Source organism: Triticum urartu, chromosome 7A, assembly GCF_056163025.1.
Source record: "Triticum urartu cultivar PI428250 chromosome 7A, HENAU_Tu73, whole genome shotgun sequence".
NCBI lineage: Eukaryota > Viridiplantae > Streptophyta > Magnoliopsida > Poales > Poaceae > Triticum > Triticum urartu.
Window position 1 is genome coordinate 301,884,865 of NC_141879.1, and position 16,652 is coordinate 301,901,516.

Below are 16,652 nucleotides of genomic sequence, written 5' to 3' on the forward strand. Positions count from 1 at the left end.
TGCCACAAATACAATGTCAACTACATGATCATGCAAAGCAATATGACAATGATGAAACGTGTCATAATAAACGGAACGGTGGAAGGTTGCATGGCAATATATCTCATAATGGCTATGGAAATGCTATAATAGGTAGGTATGGTGGCTGTTTTGAGGAATATATATGGTGGGTTTATGGTACCGGCGAAAGTTGCGCGGTACTAGAGAGGCTAGCAATGGTGGAAGGGTGAGAGTGCGTATAATCCATGGACTCAACATTAGTCATAAAGAACTCACATACTTATTGCAAAAATCTATTAGTTATCGAAACAAAGTACTACGTGCATGCTCCTAGGGGGATAGATTGGTAGGAAAAGACCATCGCTCGTCCCCGACCGCCACTCATAAGGAAGACAATCAATAAATAAATCATGCTCCGACTTCATCACATAACGGTTCACCATATGTGCATGCTATGGGAATCACAAACTTTAGCACAAGTATCTCTCAAATTCACAACTACTCAACTAGCATGACTCTAATATCACCATCTTCATATCTCAAAACAATCATCAAGTATCAAACTTCTCATAGTATTCAATGCACTCTATATGAAAGTTTTTATTATATCCCACTTGGATGTCCATCATATTAGGACTAATTTCATAACCAAAGCAAATTACCATGCTGTTCTAAAAGACTCTCAAAATAATATAAGTGAATCATGAGAGTTCATCTATTTCTATAAAATAAAACCACCACCGTGCTTTAAAAAGATGTAAGTGAAGCACTACAGCAACAACAAACTACTCCGAAAGATATAAGTGAAGATCAATGAGTAGTCGAATATTTATGCAACTATATGAAGACTCTCTAACATTTAATAATTTCATATCTTGGTATTTCATTCAAACAGCAAGCAAAATAAAATAAAAATGAAATGACGCTCCAAGCAAAACACATATCATGTGGCGAATAAAAATATAGCTCCAAGTAAAGTTACCGATGAACGAAGACGAAAGAGGGGATGCCTTCCGGGGCATCCCCAAGCTTAGGCTCTTGGTTTTCCTTTAATATTACCTTGGGGTGCCTTGGGCATCCCCAAGATTAGGCTCTTGCCGCTCCTTATTCCATAGTCCATCGAATCTTTACCCAAAACTTGAAAACTTCACAACACAAAACTTAACAGAAAACTCGTAAGCTCTGTTAGCGAAACAAAACAAAACACCACTTCAAGGTACTGTAATGAACTCATTCTTTATTTATATTGGTGTTAAACCTACTGTATTCCAACTTCTCTATGGTTTATAAACTCTTTTACTAGCCATAGATTCATCAAAATAAGCAAACAACACATGAAAAATAGAATCTGTCAAAAACAGAACAGTCTGAAGTAATCTGTAACTAACGCAAACTTCTAGAACCCCAAAAATTCTAAATTAAATTTCTGGACGTGAGGAATTTATCTATTAATCATCTGCAAAAATAATTAACTAAATATCACTATCCAAATAAAAATGTCAGCAATTCTCGTGAGCACTAAAGTTTCTGTTTTTTACAGCAGGATCAACAAGACTTTCCCCAGGTCTCCCCAACGGTTCTACTTGGCACAAAAACTAATTAAAATATAAAAACTCAATCATAACAGAGGCTAGATAAATTATTTATTACTAAACAGTAGCAAAAAGAAAGGAACAAAAATAAAATTGGGTTGCCTCCCTACAAGCGCTATCGTTTAACGCCCCTAGCTAGGCATGATGATTTCAATGATGCTCACATAAAGGATAAGAATTGAAACATAAAGAGAGCATCATGAGGAATATGACTATCACATTTAAGTCTAACCCACTTCCTATGCATAGGGATTTTGTGAGCAAACAATTTATGGGAACAATAATCAACTAGCATAGGAAGGCAAAACAAGCACAACTTCAAGATTTTCAACACATAGAGAGGAAACTTGATATTATTGCAATTCCTACAAGCATATATTCCTCCTTCATAATAATTTTCAGTGGCATCATGAATGAATTCAACAAAATAACTATCACATAAAGATTTTTTTTCATGGTCTACAAGCATAGAAATTTTATTACTCTCCACATAAGCAAAATTCTTCTCAATCGGAATAGTGGGAGCAAAATCAACAAAATAATTATCATGTGAGGCATAATACAATTGAAAACTAAAATCATGATGACAAGTTTCATGGATATCATTATTCTTTATAGCATACAAGTCATCACAATAATCATCATAGATAGCAACTTTGTTCTCATAATCAATTGGAACCTCTTCCGGAATAGTGGATTCATCACAAAATAAAGTCATGACCTCTCCAAATCCACTTTCATCAATATAATCATCATAAATAGGAGGCATGCTTTCATCATAATAAATTTGCTCATCAAAACTTGGGAGACCAAAAATATCATCTTCATCAAACATAGCTTCCCCAAGCTTGTGGCTTTGCATATCATTAGCATCATGGGTATTCAAGGAATTTGTCGGTGGGAAACGACACCTATGGGATCACAAGAATCCCTACTGCGGCTGCGGGGCACGGGGTTGGGAGAAGAGCGGGTCTAACAGAGAGCACGTAGTTCGTTTATCCAGGTTCGGGCCGCGAGGATGCGTAAAACCCTAGTCCTGCTTTGGTGGATGTATTCTGAGTTCTTGAACTAGCTACGGGGTGTAACGAGCTCCAAAAGGCCAAATCCCTATCGTTGTCACCTTGGGCCTCCTTTTATAGAAAAAGGGGTTGCCACAGTGGCACATAGGAGGTGGAAAGGCAACAGTGTTGCGAGGTTATCCTGGTATTATAGGACAAAGCGCATTAAATGCGAGGCTTAGGTGTCCCTCCACTTTATCGGGGGCGGGGGCGAGGGCCGTCCCGTCCGTCGCCGCTCCTCTAAGCTTCGACACGCGCCCTGGCCAGCGATGCATGCGGCGCCATATAGGTAGGCAGGCAGCTGAGGTGGTGCGGTGGTGGAGTCTCCACGAAGGGCTGCATGTCGCCACGCAGGTGCCTGCCCAGCTGGTTGGGTCGGCAGCTGCATGTGAACGGCGGCGGAGACTTGGCTGGTGTGGGCCTGACGGTGGCCCTGCTGGTGCGCTTGGCAAGGGCCTTGCCGGGTGGCCCGGCATTGCCGTGGTGTGCAGGCGTCCCCGGCAAGGATCTTGCCGGGGGTCTTGTGGGTTTCTTCGGTGATGATGGCTGCCTTCCTATCCTCATTTGACCTTGACTATTCTTTGTCTTCACGAAGATCTGCATGCCACCATAGAGGTGCCTCCCAAGCCCTATCCAATGCATTTGTCGAGTGTTGGTGGGCTCGAGGGCGGCTCGCTCGGCTGGCGTGGGCGAGCTACCCCGACAAGGGTCTTGCTGGGGCCGCTGAGGCTGCCCCGGCAAGGTTCCTTGCCGGGGAAACCTGCTTTTCCCATTTGATCTTTGTGGCCTTGGTCCTTGTCGTTGCTTTGCTTCGTCTTGGGCTTCGATCTTACCATGGCTTACCTCCCTTGCTCTGCTTGGTGTGGTCACGGGCGCGGCTCTGACTGCCTGTGCACAGGTAAAGGGGTACAAAAATGTGCCCCTAGTTTTGTACACCGACAGGAGCCCCAGGGCCTGGGCCACACATAAGCGCGAAGCCGGGCCATTTGATCTTTGTAGCCTTTGGCCACACATTTGATCTTTGTGGCCTTGGTCCTTCAATGGTGGCGGTGAGGGTCGCCGCTCGACAACGCGTCCCTCCTCCCCCTGAGCCCGTGTTGGCAGAGCCGGCCGCGAGGGGAAGGGGGAGGGGGCGAGGCCGTGGGTGAGGCCGGGGCAGAGGGTGCAGCGCTCGGGGAAGAGGAGGACGGGGCGGCACATCAGCCTCTCCTCCGCCAGCAGTTCCTCCTCCGATGGAGGGCCATGCCGGGGAAAACCCCTACGAATTCTTCATCAGGCTGCGCTAGCCACCACGCCGTCGCCTTCTCCTCCCAACTCCATTCGCGCGGGAGATGGAGTTGGATCCGCCGCAGGCGTTGCGGTTGCATATGAGGGGCTGCGGGAACGGCAGCACATGGGCCGACGTCGAGTTCCCCGCCCCTCACGTCATGTATCTCCACCGAGGGTGGAAGACCTTCGCTCACCTCCACAGCTTGACGGATGGTCTCACTCTCCATTTCAAACTAATGGAGGGTGGCCTACTCTCCGTCAAGATCTTTGGGCACTTCTGGACTCGCGTAAGGTGCTGTGTGGAGAGCTCTTCTGACGACAAAGACTCCTCCTCGAGCGAGAGTGGCGAGGAGGACAACGGCAGCGACGACGAGGCTAGCGGGCGGCAGGATGACGGGTCCGATTAGGCATTGGGCGCCGCTCCGAGCGGCACCGGCGACCCCATCATCCGCGTCGCCGGTCCTTGAACTTCTTGGAGTCGTCTCTTTGGGCGGCTGGCATTGGGAGGCTACGGAAGAGAAAGAGGGCGGGCGGCAAGGCCGTCAAGTCGGAGTACGCGGGCACCGACGCCTTCGTCGTGTACCGACGTCCTGTCGCCTCGTCTTCGAGCTCTGCCTCCGGCGCCGCCATCACCATCCAGCTCTTGGACGGCCACCAAGATGTCCTCTTGGTGTCTTCTGCCACTCGTAGCTCGCTTAGGCGCCCCTTCTGCTTTCTTGTTCCATTTCCTGAGGAGAGGGACAAGAAAGGGATTATGGGAATCTTATCTCTTTTTAGTCTTGTAAGCCTTCAGGTCTTTGTTAACTTTAGAACCTGTAATACCCTTGTTCATGTTTTTCATTTTGTATGAACTGTACCTGTACGGGATGTTTTTTTAAATGAAAAAGGGATGTTTTCCGGGTTTTTCGTTCGCAGGTAAAACCCACGACAAGGAGTAAATCCTTGTTACCTTTAAGATAAACATTTTCTCGCCCGGCAACAGGCCTTGCCATCCCCCCACTCCGCTCGACCTTTCTCACACCCTTGGCGGAGGCAGGGATGAGGTAGGCTTAGGCTCCTCGTTTCATTTCCTTGCTGCCGCGACTACGACCAAACTCGGTCCCAGGAAACGAGTCCTAGGGCCCGAAATGAGGGGAGCACGGTAGCCTAAGGATAAAACGAGGTTTCACATACCTCAGTCCATAGCGAAACACATGAAAAGGGATAGAGAACTTATCTGAATCTGCAGCCGCCGGCAACCTTGGCTTGCCATGGGTGGATCTTTGCTCTTGTAGCCCCCGGCAATACTGGCTTGCCGGGGTCCGGACGCCGGTCCGTCCCCTTCCATCCAAAGCAGCTCGGCAAGGATACTCATGTGTCCTGCGAACCAAAGAAGACAGAGAAGAACAGAGAGACGCGCACTCAACCTCTAAGCTAGGGGTTAGCCGCCGCTAAGCACTATCAACCCTAACCAAGGACGAGACTCGACCTAGCATGCATGCTATAACTTAGGGCGCCAGCGCTTCATTTATTTATGCTCAGGGTCTGCGCCTGGATTTGTACAGAGGGTCACATGCCTTGTCGGCAAAGCTTGTACAAAAGGTGGCTTGCTGGGAGGCCCGGCAAGCCGCGCCTTATGGGTAAAACTTGGGAAGATGCTCGATGTTCCAGGAGTTGCTCACTAGTATGGCATCCTCGGTCTCTAGGCGGACTGCGCCCGGCTTGGTGACTCGTATTACCCGATAAGGGCCTTCCCACTTCGGCGTCAACTTGTTGGAATTCTTGGCCGACTGAACACGCCGAAGAACAAGTTCGCCTCCCTCAAGGCTTCGGGCATGAACCTTGCGGCTAAGGTAGCGGCGCAAGGCTTGCTAGTAGCATGCCGCTCTTACAGCCGCCCGAAGACGATCTTCCTCAAGGAGCGTCACCTCATCTTGGTGCAACGGCTCTTGCTCAAGCTCATCATAAGCGAGCACTCGAGGTGACTCGTGTATGAGTTCTGTGGGGAGAAATGCTTCCGCCCCGTATACCAGGGCAAAAGGTGTCTAGCCAGTGGCTCGATTTGGCGTCATTCTGATCGACCAAAGAACCGTCGGCAACTCATCAATCCAGCGCCTTCCACTCTTGTTTAGCCTGTCAAAGGTCTTCGTTCTCAAGCACCGCAACACTTCAACATTTGCCCTCTCCGCTTGGCCGTTGCTCCATGGATGTGCCACGGAAGCAAAACAGACCTTGCTACCGAGGTCTCGGATGTACTGGATGAAGGTGTGGCTTGTGAACTGCGTGCCGTTGTCGGTGATGACTCTGTTTGGCACACCAAAATGGCAGACCAGTCCTTTGAAGAATTTGACGGCTGACTGAGCAGTCACCTTCCTCACTGCTTCCACCTCTGTCCACTTTGTGAACTTGTCGATTGCAACATACAAGTACTCAAAGCCCCCGACAGCGCGGGGGAACAGGCCCAGTATATCGAGCCCCCAGACCGAGAATGGCCAGGAGAGAGGGATTGTCTGAAGGGCTTGAGCTGGTTGATGAAGCTTATTTGAATGGAACTGGCACGCTTCACACTTGGTGAGTAGTGCCGTCGCATCCTGGAGGGCGGTGGGCCAGAAGAAACCTTGCCGAAACGCCTTCCCGGCAAGGGCCCTTGACCCTATGTGGGAGCCACATATGCCTCCATGTATCTCTGCCAACAGCTCTAGTCCTTCCTCCCGGGGGATGCACTTGAGTTTCACACCGTTCGGCCTCCTCCGGTACAGGACGTCATCGACAAACTGGTACAGGGCGGACCGACGTGCTACTCTTTCCGCTTCTTCCTGCTCCTCAGGAAGCTCCCCTGTTTGGAGGAATTGGACGGTGTGCTGCGCCCATGCCGGAGCCTGAGGTTCGACGGCAAGGACCAATGGCATCTCTTCCGCCATGGGAGCGGCTGTCTCCACGGCCAGGGCCTGACGCCCCGCCGGAGCCAGCTGCCCTTGGGCAGACTTAGCGTCCGCGGCAACACCCTTGCCGGCAGCCCCGGGGGGCTCGGTAGGAAAGTACTTGCCGGGACCTGATTTCCTCCGCTTGTTCTGCCCTGCTGATGGATCGACGAATGGTTGAGTTAACCAGAGCAAAAAGGTACCTGGTTCCACCGGTAGCTTGAATGCGGCATGCTTTGACAGGTAATCGGCGATGTCGTTCTCCGCTCGAGGGACGTGCTCCGCCTGGATACCGTCAAAGCGTTCCTCCAGCTTCCTCACCTCATCTACGTATGCTTCCATCAGTGGGCTCTGATAATCTTTGTTGACCTGCCTGACAACGAGTTGCGAGTCACCCCGGATGATGAGCTTCTTAACCCCGAGGTCCGCCGCGATCCTGAGACCGGCAAGCAACCCCTCATACTCAGTGGTGTTATTGGTGGACATCTCCCTGGGGAAGTGCATCTGGATCACGTACTTGAGGTGCTCTCCGGTGGGTGCGACGAGCAGCACGCCGACACCTTGCAGCGAGAAGGCTCCATCAAAGTACATGATCTAGTTGCGGTCTGCTTCCTTGCCGGGGAGAGTAGTCTCCTGGATTTCTTCGTCAGGCGTCGAGGTCCATTCCGTGATGAACTCCGCTAGGACTCTGCTTTGAATTGTTGAGGTACTTTCAAATTTTAGGCCGAAGCTTGACGATTCCAAGGCCCATTCCACAATCCTTCCAGTTGCGTCTGGGTTGTGCAGTATCCGTTGCAATGGGAGGCAAGTGACGACAGTGATCTCGTGAGCCTGGAAGTAGTGACGTAGCTTCCTTGAGGCCATGAGGAGGCCGAAGAGCAATTTTTGCACACCGGAATACCTGACCTAGCCCCCTGCAAGAGGGAGCTGGCAAAGTAAACCGGGTGCTGCATCAACTTTTTCTTGGGCACCACTTCACTCGGCCGCGGGGAGCATCTCCCTGGTGGCACCAGACTCTGCCGGGGGCCGCCCCTTGTCGGCACCAGGCCCTGCCGGGGGAATCTTCGGCTCACCATCCGCTGGTTCTGCCGCCATTGCTGCCTCCTCGCCGACCTCCCTCTGCGCCACTAGTGCGGCGCTGACCACTTGGTTCATTGCCGCCAAATACAGCAGCAACAGTTCTTGTGGTTTAGGCGCAACTAGTATTGGTGTGGAGGAAAGGTACTTCTTCAGGTCCTGCAGTGCGGCCTCGTAAAGAACGATATATTGGACGACTATATTCGGACATCGGAAAGGTTCCGAGTGATTCGGTTATTTCCGGGAGTACCGTGGAGTTACGGGAATTCGTATTGGGCCTTAATGGGCCATACGGGAAAGGAGAGAAAGGCCTCAAAGGGTGGCCGCACCCCTCCCCATGGGCTGGTCCAAATTGGACTAGGGAGGGGGGCGCCCCCTTCCCTCCTTCTCCTTTTCCCTTCCCTTTCCTTCTGTCGGTGTCAAAACCGGCGGATCTCGGGTAGGGGGTCCCTAACTGTGCGTCTAGGCGGATGGTCACAGGAGACAAGGGACACGATGTTTTACCCAGGTTCGGGCCCTCTTGATGGAGGTAAAACCCTACGTCCTGCTTGATTAATATTGATGATATGGGTAGTACAAGAGTAGATCTACCACGAGATCAAGGAGGCTAAACCCTAGAAGCTAGTCTATGGTATGATTGTTGTTCGTCCTACAGACTAAAACCCTCCGGTTTATATAGACACCGGAGAGGGCTAGGGTTACACAGAGTCGGTTACAATGGTACGAGATCTACATATCCGTATCGCCAAGCTTGCCTTCCATGCCAAGGAAAGTCCCTTCCGGACACGGGACGAAGTCTTCAATCTTGTATCTTCATAGTCCAGGAGTCCGGCCGAAGGTATAGTCCGGCTATCCGGACACCCCCTAATCCAGGACTCTCTCAGTAGCCCCTGAACCAAGCTTCAATGACGATGAGTCCGGCGCGCAGATTGTCTTCGACATTGCAAGGTGGGTTCCTCCTCCAAGTACTTCATAGAAGATTTTTAACACAAAGGTAGTGTCCGACTCTGCAAAATAAGTCTCCACATATTGCCATAGAGAGAATAATATTTACACAAAGCTAATCTGCTGGCGTATTCCATAGCGTGACATCACACCACGGCCAAGTCTTTATTCGCATCGTTTTACTGTCCCACCTCAGCGCATTTAGCGAGGCGGTTTCCTTGGCACGTCTTGTCAAAGCAGAGATCGCGTCCCCTTATTCTGGGATTCTCATCAATACAGGCGTGGGTAACCCAACCGTGCCATTGATTATGGCGCTTGGGAGATAAGAGAGTTTTACCAGGCTGGTGGGGACGCATAGTCGCGTCCACCCATATAAGGGGATAAGGATCCACCTTTTCATCCATGCCTTCTTCCTCCTTTGCCTATCCATTTCCGCGCACTCGAGCTCCAGCGCCCAAGTCCGCACACCCCTACCTCGACCTTCTCCAGCCATGTTCGGAGCGGGAGGCAAGTGGATGGTATCCTCCGTCACGGAGGGACACATCAAAAAACTGAGGAAGGTCGGATACTTGTCTAACGACATTGCGCACCGGCTTCCTGAAGAGGGGCAGCTCATCCCCACCCCTAGGCCCCATGAGAGGGTGGTGTTCCTCCCCCATTTCCTCGGCGGACTGGGCTTCCCTCTCCACCCATTTGTCCGGGGCTCATGTTCTACTATGGCATGGATTTCCATGATCTGGCCCCGAACTTTGTCCTCAACATCTCGACGTTTATCGTCGTGTGCGAGGCTTTCTTCTGCACCCGCTCCCATTTCGGCCTATGGCTCAAGACTTTCAATGTCAAGCCGAAGGTGGTGCGCGGCACCCAGGCGGAGTGCGGAGGCGCCATGGTGGGCAAGATGCCCAACGTCCTATGGCTCGAGGGCTCCTTAGTGGAGTCCCTAAAGGGGTGGCAATCGGGGTGGTTTTACATCACCGAGCCGCACGACCCTGAATGGGTCGCAGCCCCCGAGTTCCGATCCGGACCCCCTACGCGGCTCGCCTCCTGGAAAGAGACGGGACTGTCATGGGGTAAAAAAGGAGAGCTGACCGGACTCCAAACATGCGTCCAAACCCTGGTGGACAAGAAGCTCAAACTTGTCAACGTAGTCCAGGTTATGCTCATCCGCCGGATCCTCCCGTGTCAACAACGGGCTTTCAACCTGTGGGAGTTCGACCCGGCGCGGCACCGAACTCTGAGCAGGCTCTTCGATACAACGTACGAAGATGCCTGGAAGGTGCATTTCAAGGGCGCCGAGGCCCCCGCATCCGCTACCGAGGATCGCGGATTCAACACGCAGCGTCACGCTCATGCGGTAAGCTATTTTTACCTTTTACAGGGTATTAGTTTTTCATAGTTTGACTCCATGCGGGATCTAAGCTCCCTTACCTTTGACAGGATTGGCAGGAAACGTCCGAACAGATCAATTGTCCGGCTCCTTTCCCTGAAGGCCCAGCGGACGCTCGCTTGGCGAAGCTGCTGGTTCCGGCACCCTATGTGGTGCCGGAGAAGAAGGCCAATAAGAAGGCCACGGGGACTCGAAAGAGTGCCCGGAGCCAGGAGGTGTCGGATTCATCATCCGACGACTCCAAGGCGCACTCCTACCATGAAGACGAGGAGGAGGAACAAGAAACCTCTCCCCCTCCAGCGGGGGGGGGGGGGGGAGGGAAGAAAAGGAAGGCCGCCCCAACTGGGGAGGCCGAAGGGTCCAAGAAGGGGAAGACCCCTCCTCCGGACTACTCCACCAACGCCGACGACGGCGAAGAGGAGTGGCCGCACAGGGCCAAGCCCCTGGCGAGATCGTAAGTATTCGGATACCAGAGTGATTCATAGTATTCCCCCATTGCACAGCTTTTGCTTACGTCGAACATGTTTATGCAGTCCACCCAAAGACCGGCTCGACGTGTCGTCGAGCGGTTCCCTAGATTCGTCGGATGTGAATTCGCTTCCGACGGCTACCTCCCCCCATCCTACGGACGACGCCGCGGTGGCGTCCCAACGGGTTCCAAGCCAGGAGGAGGTGGTCCTGGAGGCGCCGCAAGGCGACCTCCCGGACTCCAGGCGTAAAGGGGATAGAACCCCCAAGGGCTCCAAGTCCGGCCTTGAGCCGGACACCGCGCCGGAACCTTCAATGGTTCCAGACTCCGGTAGGCAGCCTCCTTCCAAGAGGAGCAAGCCTACTGAGCCGGTGACCTCCGTCCAACCAGAGGCACCGGACAATTTGCTGGAGGTGCTTAACGGCGCCTCCATCGACGAGGAGCACCACACTATTATGAGTGCGGTGATCCAGAAGGTTCAGTCCGCCAAGAGCGGACTGACTGAAGCCTGTGCCAGCCTTCTAACAGGCTTTGAGGTAAGTAAAGAATATGTAAAAATATTATCGCATAGACAGTAGCCCCTGATGCTCTGTTTGGCGTTCGGAAAGAAAAGCCGAATAGAGGATCTAATAACATTCGCAGGAGTCTAACATAATCAAGTCAATATGCGTATGCAGGCTTCGCTGCTGGCCTCTGCCGCACTGACTGCGGAGGTGGATACGCTGAAGCAAAACCTCGCGTGGTTCGAGAATGAGCTCGGCCATGCCAAGAGGCAACTCGAGGAGAAGGAAGGTAAGTAATACCTTGCGCAAGTATATAGAGAAGATGTGGTTGCAAAAAATGACAGGATCAACGTGCTATTATAGGGGCCACGACCGAGGTGGTAACCCTTAAGAAAGCGCTGTCCGAGGCCGAAAACAGAGCGGCCGTGGAGCGCACAGAGAGAGGGAAGCAGGAGGTGCAGAAAGAGCTCCAGGCTCTCGTGAAAAAACACGAGAGTTTGGGGCTTGACTCAAAGACGCAAGCGTCCGAGCTTGCGGCAGCCCTTGAAAGCGCGAAGTCTGCCAAGGCCGAAGCCCAGAAAGCCCTCCAAGAAATTGAAGCGATTAAGAAGATAGCGGTGGGTAAGGCATTCATTATGCAAAGCAAGCACGTGAAAGTGAATTACTTGTTACTTACCCGAGTCCGGAGCTCTCCAGGAGCATTCACAGATTTGCCCCGTAGTGCGTCTGATGCCGCCGCCTACTACCGATCCGAGGAGGGGAGCTCGACGGAGAAGGTGTTCTGGTCTCAGTATGCTGAGGACGGACACCTGGTGCCTTTGAGCGACCAGCTGAAGCAAATGGTCGAGCTCCACAAGGTGGCCGAACAGGCCATAAAGGGCCTCGTAGTTCGGCTTTGGCCTGGAGAGGCTCTGTGTGGGAGCTACTTCGGTCTGGTGAGGCGGCTGGTGGATGCCTGTCCACGGCTTGAAGTAATCAAGCGCTCCGTCTGCATCGAAGGTGCCCGTAGGGCGCTTGCCCGTGCTAAAGTGCACTGGGGCAAGATGGATGCGGAGAAGCTGGTGAAGGACGGGCCGCCGCCGGGCAAGGAGCATCGCGTCCTGGAAGCGTATTATGAGGGCATCCTGAAGGCTGCCCGCCTTATAGCGGATGAATGCTCCAAAGATGTAATTTTTGAGTAAACTCGCATTTGTGATCCTGTACGCTGAAAACTTGTTCATATGCGCTAAGCAACGCTTTTGAATTTAAAATATTACCTTCTATGCGGCCGTTTATCAAATTTGAGAGATGGCGAGTCGTCGGCTTCTGCCCCCGTGCCACGAGTGCTGGGGTGTTCGGGATAAACATGAGCGCTCTTTTTCCCATTCTTGGGTCCTTCGAGGGAGGCACTCAACACAACGAACAAGGCAATCGGACTATAATGCTTGAACACTCTCACTTATCCATAAAATTCTATAATTTTAAATTTCGGCGAAGCCCCTAGTGTTCGGAAGACCGAGTTCGGGGCGCTATCCACGCCTAGGCCGGACAAAGCCGACTCCTTGCTCTAAGCGGCATAAGTCTTTAGGGACTCGAAAACCTCTCGAACAGCGACCAGCTCTCGCCTCATCATGACGGTCAGTTTTAGCTTTCTCTACTGAGGTGCTTAGCCCAGCTCAACTGGGGCACAATCGCAGTAGTTCTCCTAGTGCTACCTTAGCCGATATAACGGAACGTAAGGTACCAAAACATAGGAGCCGGGCAAACCCAACTATTGACCCAAGACATGATTCGGAGCCGATGCATATAATGCTATAAGTTCGGGGTGCTGCACTTGTGAAAGTGTTCAGACTTCTCACACCGTATTGTGGGGTACTTAAGCCCCTGGCGTATTGGCCGTACCAAAGTGTACGGGTGCAACATGTCATTAATGAACATATATTCGTAAAAAAGAGTAATGCAATAATAGACGGAAGCTATGCATTGTTTATTTTAAAAAGCTGCGATCAAAGCAGAACGATACAAATAGTGCAATAAGAAAAATATGGGACTATTTAACATGTCCTTTCCAGAGGCGAGCTGCGGAATGTTATGTGAAACAGGTATACTGCTCGTTATAGAGGCCACCTTAGAGTTCCATAGTGCGGCGTAGCTTTCTGCTTCCCTGGTTGTATCGTTTGTGCAGCAATTGTACTGCCGGACAAGCCTTCCGAAGAATGGAGTCCTGAAAATAAGAGAAAATTAAGAAATCGGCAGCCCCTAGTGCGGTTTAAGCCGCGTTTCGGGCGTGCCGTGATGGTGCCCCTCCCCCTGTGCCCATGGTATTTCCAGAGCGTAGTTATGTACGCGCAACACTGGTTTCGCAAGTTCGTGAGGGCTGGGGTTGGGGCCGCATTGCTACGCTTGCTCGGAACGTGCCAGGCGGTCTTGTTGTAGCTTACTCCGGGCGCGCTTGATGGTGTCCACACGTTTAATGGTCGGACTGGAGAATTGCCTTGAGAGGCTGCTTTGTACTTCCGCTGCGATAGCCGCCATATGCTCCACCGTTCGGAGAGAGCGTTCGGTGTTTCCATTGACCGTGATGACTCCTCGAGGGCCTGGCATCTTGAGCTTGAGGTATGCATAGTGCGGCACCGCATTGAACTTGGCAAATGCGGTTCGCCCGAGCAGTGCGTGATAGCCACATTGCGGAACGGGACTATGTCGAAGATTAACTCCTTGCTTCGGAAACTATCCGGAGATCCGAAGACCACTTCAAGTGTAACTGAGCCTGTACAGTTGGCATCTACACCTGGTATGACGCCTTTAAATGTCGTTTTAGTGGGTTTAATCCTCGAGGGATCGATCCCATTTTCTGCACTGTATCCTAGTAAAGCAGGTTCAGGCTGCTGCCGCCGTCCATAAGGACTCTAGTGAGGTGAAATCCGTCAATAATTGGGTCTAGAACCAATGCGGCGAATCCGCCATGACGGATGCTATTGGGGTGGTCCCTTCGATCAAAAGTGATCGGGCAGGAAGACCATGGGTTGAACTTTGGGGCGACTGGCTCCATCGCGTATACGTCCCTTACGCACACTTCCGCTCCCTCTTGGAGACGTGCGTTGCGTATATCATGTTCACCGTCCGCACTTGTGGGGGAAAACCTTTCTGTCCACTGTTGTTCGGCGGCCGGGGCTCCTCCTCGTCATCTCTATGCAGCCCCTTGTCTCTGCTTTCGGCATTTAACTTGCCTGCCTGCTTGAACACCCAACAATCCCTGTTGGTGTGATTGGCTGGTTTTTCGGGGGTGCCATGTATCTGGCATGAGCGGTCGAGTATTCGGTCCAAACTAAATGGGCCCGGAGTATTTCTTTTGAATGGCTTTTTTCGTTGACCGGGTTTAGAGCTTCTGAATCCGGCATTAACTGCCGTATCCTCAGCATTGTCGCCGTTAATACGATGCTTTTGCTTGTTACGACGCGACCTGCCACTGCTGTCCTTGGTATCCGAATTACCAGGGCTCTTGGTCATGTTATTGCTGCGAGCTAGCCAGCTGTCTTCTCCCGCGCAAAAGTAGGTCATAAGTGTCGTGAGGGCTGCCATAGATTTCGGCTTTTCCTATCCTAGGTGCCATGCAAGCCACTCGTCGCGGATGTTATGCTTGAAAGCTGCTAGGGCCACTGCGTCCGGACAGTCGACGATTTGATTTTTCTTGGTTAGGAACCGTGTCCATAATTGTCTGGCCGATTCCACTGGCTGCTGAATTATGTGGCTAAGGTCATCGGCGTCTGGTGGTCGCACATAACTGCCTTGGAAATTGTCGAGGAATGCGGTTTCCAGGTCTTCCCAACAACCAATTGATTCTGCTGGCAAGCTGTTAAGCCAATGCCGAGCTGGTCCTTTAAGCTTGAGTGGGAGGTATTTGATGGCGAGTAGGTCATCATCGCGGGCCATGTGGATATGAAGGAGATAGTCCTCGATCCATACCGCAGGATCTGTTGTGCCATCGTATGATTCGATGTTCATGGGTTTGAAACCCTCGCGGATTTGATGATCCATTACTTCATCTGTGAAGCATAGTGGGTGTGCGGCGCCTCTGTATTGGGCTATATCACGACGCAGCTCAAACGAGCTTTGTCTACTGTGTTCGGCCTGGCCGGATTTACTGTATCCGGAGTGACGATTACCGTCTCGTGCCATGGGGCGTCCACGCGATCCATAGATCGATCTTGTTTGCCTTGCCTTGTCCTCCAATATATCTCGTAGGTCTGGCGCATTTTCCCGTGCCTTGGTATTTTTTGAGCGGCGCCGGGGTGCGGCTTGAGTGGAGGGCCAAGAGGCCTCTCTGTCGCGGCCACGGGGTGGCTGGTCGGCCGCATCATGCGTTGGTGATGTAGGTTTAGGTGCTTCCTCCTCTAATCGGGGTAGCAACCTGCGCTTTGGGTAGCTCTTGGAGGGGCATTCGAGTTCATACTCTTCGGCCGCAAGGACTTCAGTCCATCTGTCGGCTAGCAAATCTTGATCAACTCTAAGCTGTTGCTGTTTTTTCTTGAGGCTGCTCGCCGTGGCCATAAGCCTGCGTTTGAAACGCTCTTGTTCGATGGGATCCTCCGGCATGACAAATTCGTCGTCGTCGAGGCTTGCCTCGTCTTCAGAGGGAGGCATATAATTATCATCCTCGACCTCTCTGTCTGACGCTCTCTCATGAGGGCTAGCTTCTCCATCCTCCAGTGCTGAATCTTGCTAGAGGTGGTTGTCTTCGGCACTGTCCGGGATCACCATTTTTGCTTTGGCGGGATTTAGAGTGGCGCCGCTGACGCCGGCGCTTAGGCTGCTTCTTGGAGGGGTCATCCTCCGCTGTTCCATCGCCATTGCCTTCTTTTGGGGTGTCCACCATGTATATACGACGAGGTGGCTTTCCAGTGCCCTATAGGCGCTGGTTCTTGATTGTCTCCTGCATCGGCGTCCATACCGTCGATGTCTTCGGAGTCAAAGTCGAGCATGTCGGTTAAATCATCGACAGTGGCTACGAAGTGGGTGGTGGGTGGGCTTTGAATTTCTTCATCATCCGCATCCCAACCTTGCTGACCATAGTTCGGCTAGGGCTCTCCCGATAAAGAGAGAGACTTTAGTGAATTCAGAATATCGTCGAAGGGCGAGTGCTGAAAGATATCCGCGACGGTGAACTCCATGATCGGCGCCCAATCGGGTTCGATTGGTAGGGGCGTGGAGGGCTCGGAGTCTGGAGAGGAGTACGGCTCCTTGGAGTCATGGGCTTCACAGAGAATGGGGCTGGTGTTCGGCTCGATCGCCGTAGAGATTGCAGCCCCCGAGGCGGTGTCCAACCACCCATCCTCGATTGGCACAGTTGGCTCCGAATTAAGGGTCGGGGATGATGCGGGTGCAGCCTCCAGGGCACTGTTCGGCGGCAGAGCTAGATCATGCCCATCATGACAGTGCGGCGCGCTCGGCTGCGGCTCGAATCCATCGAAGA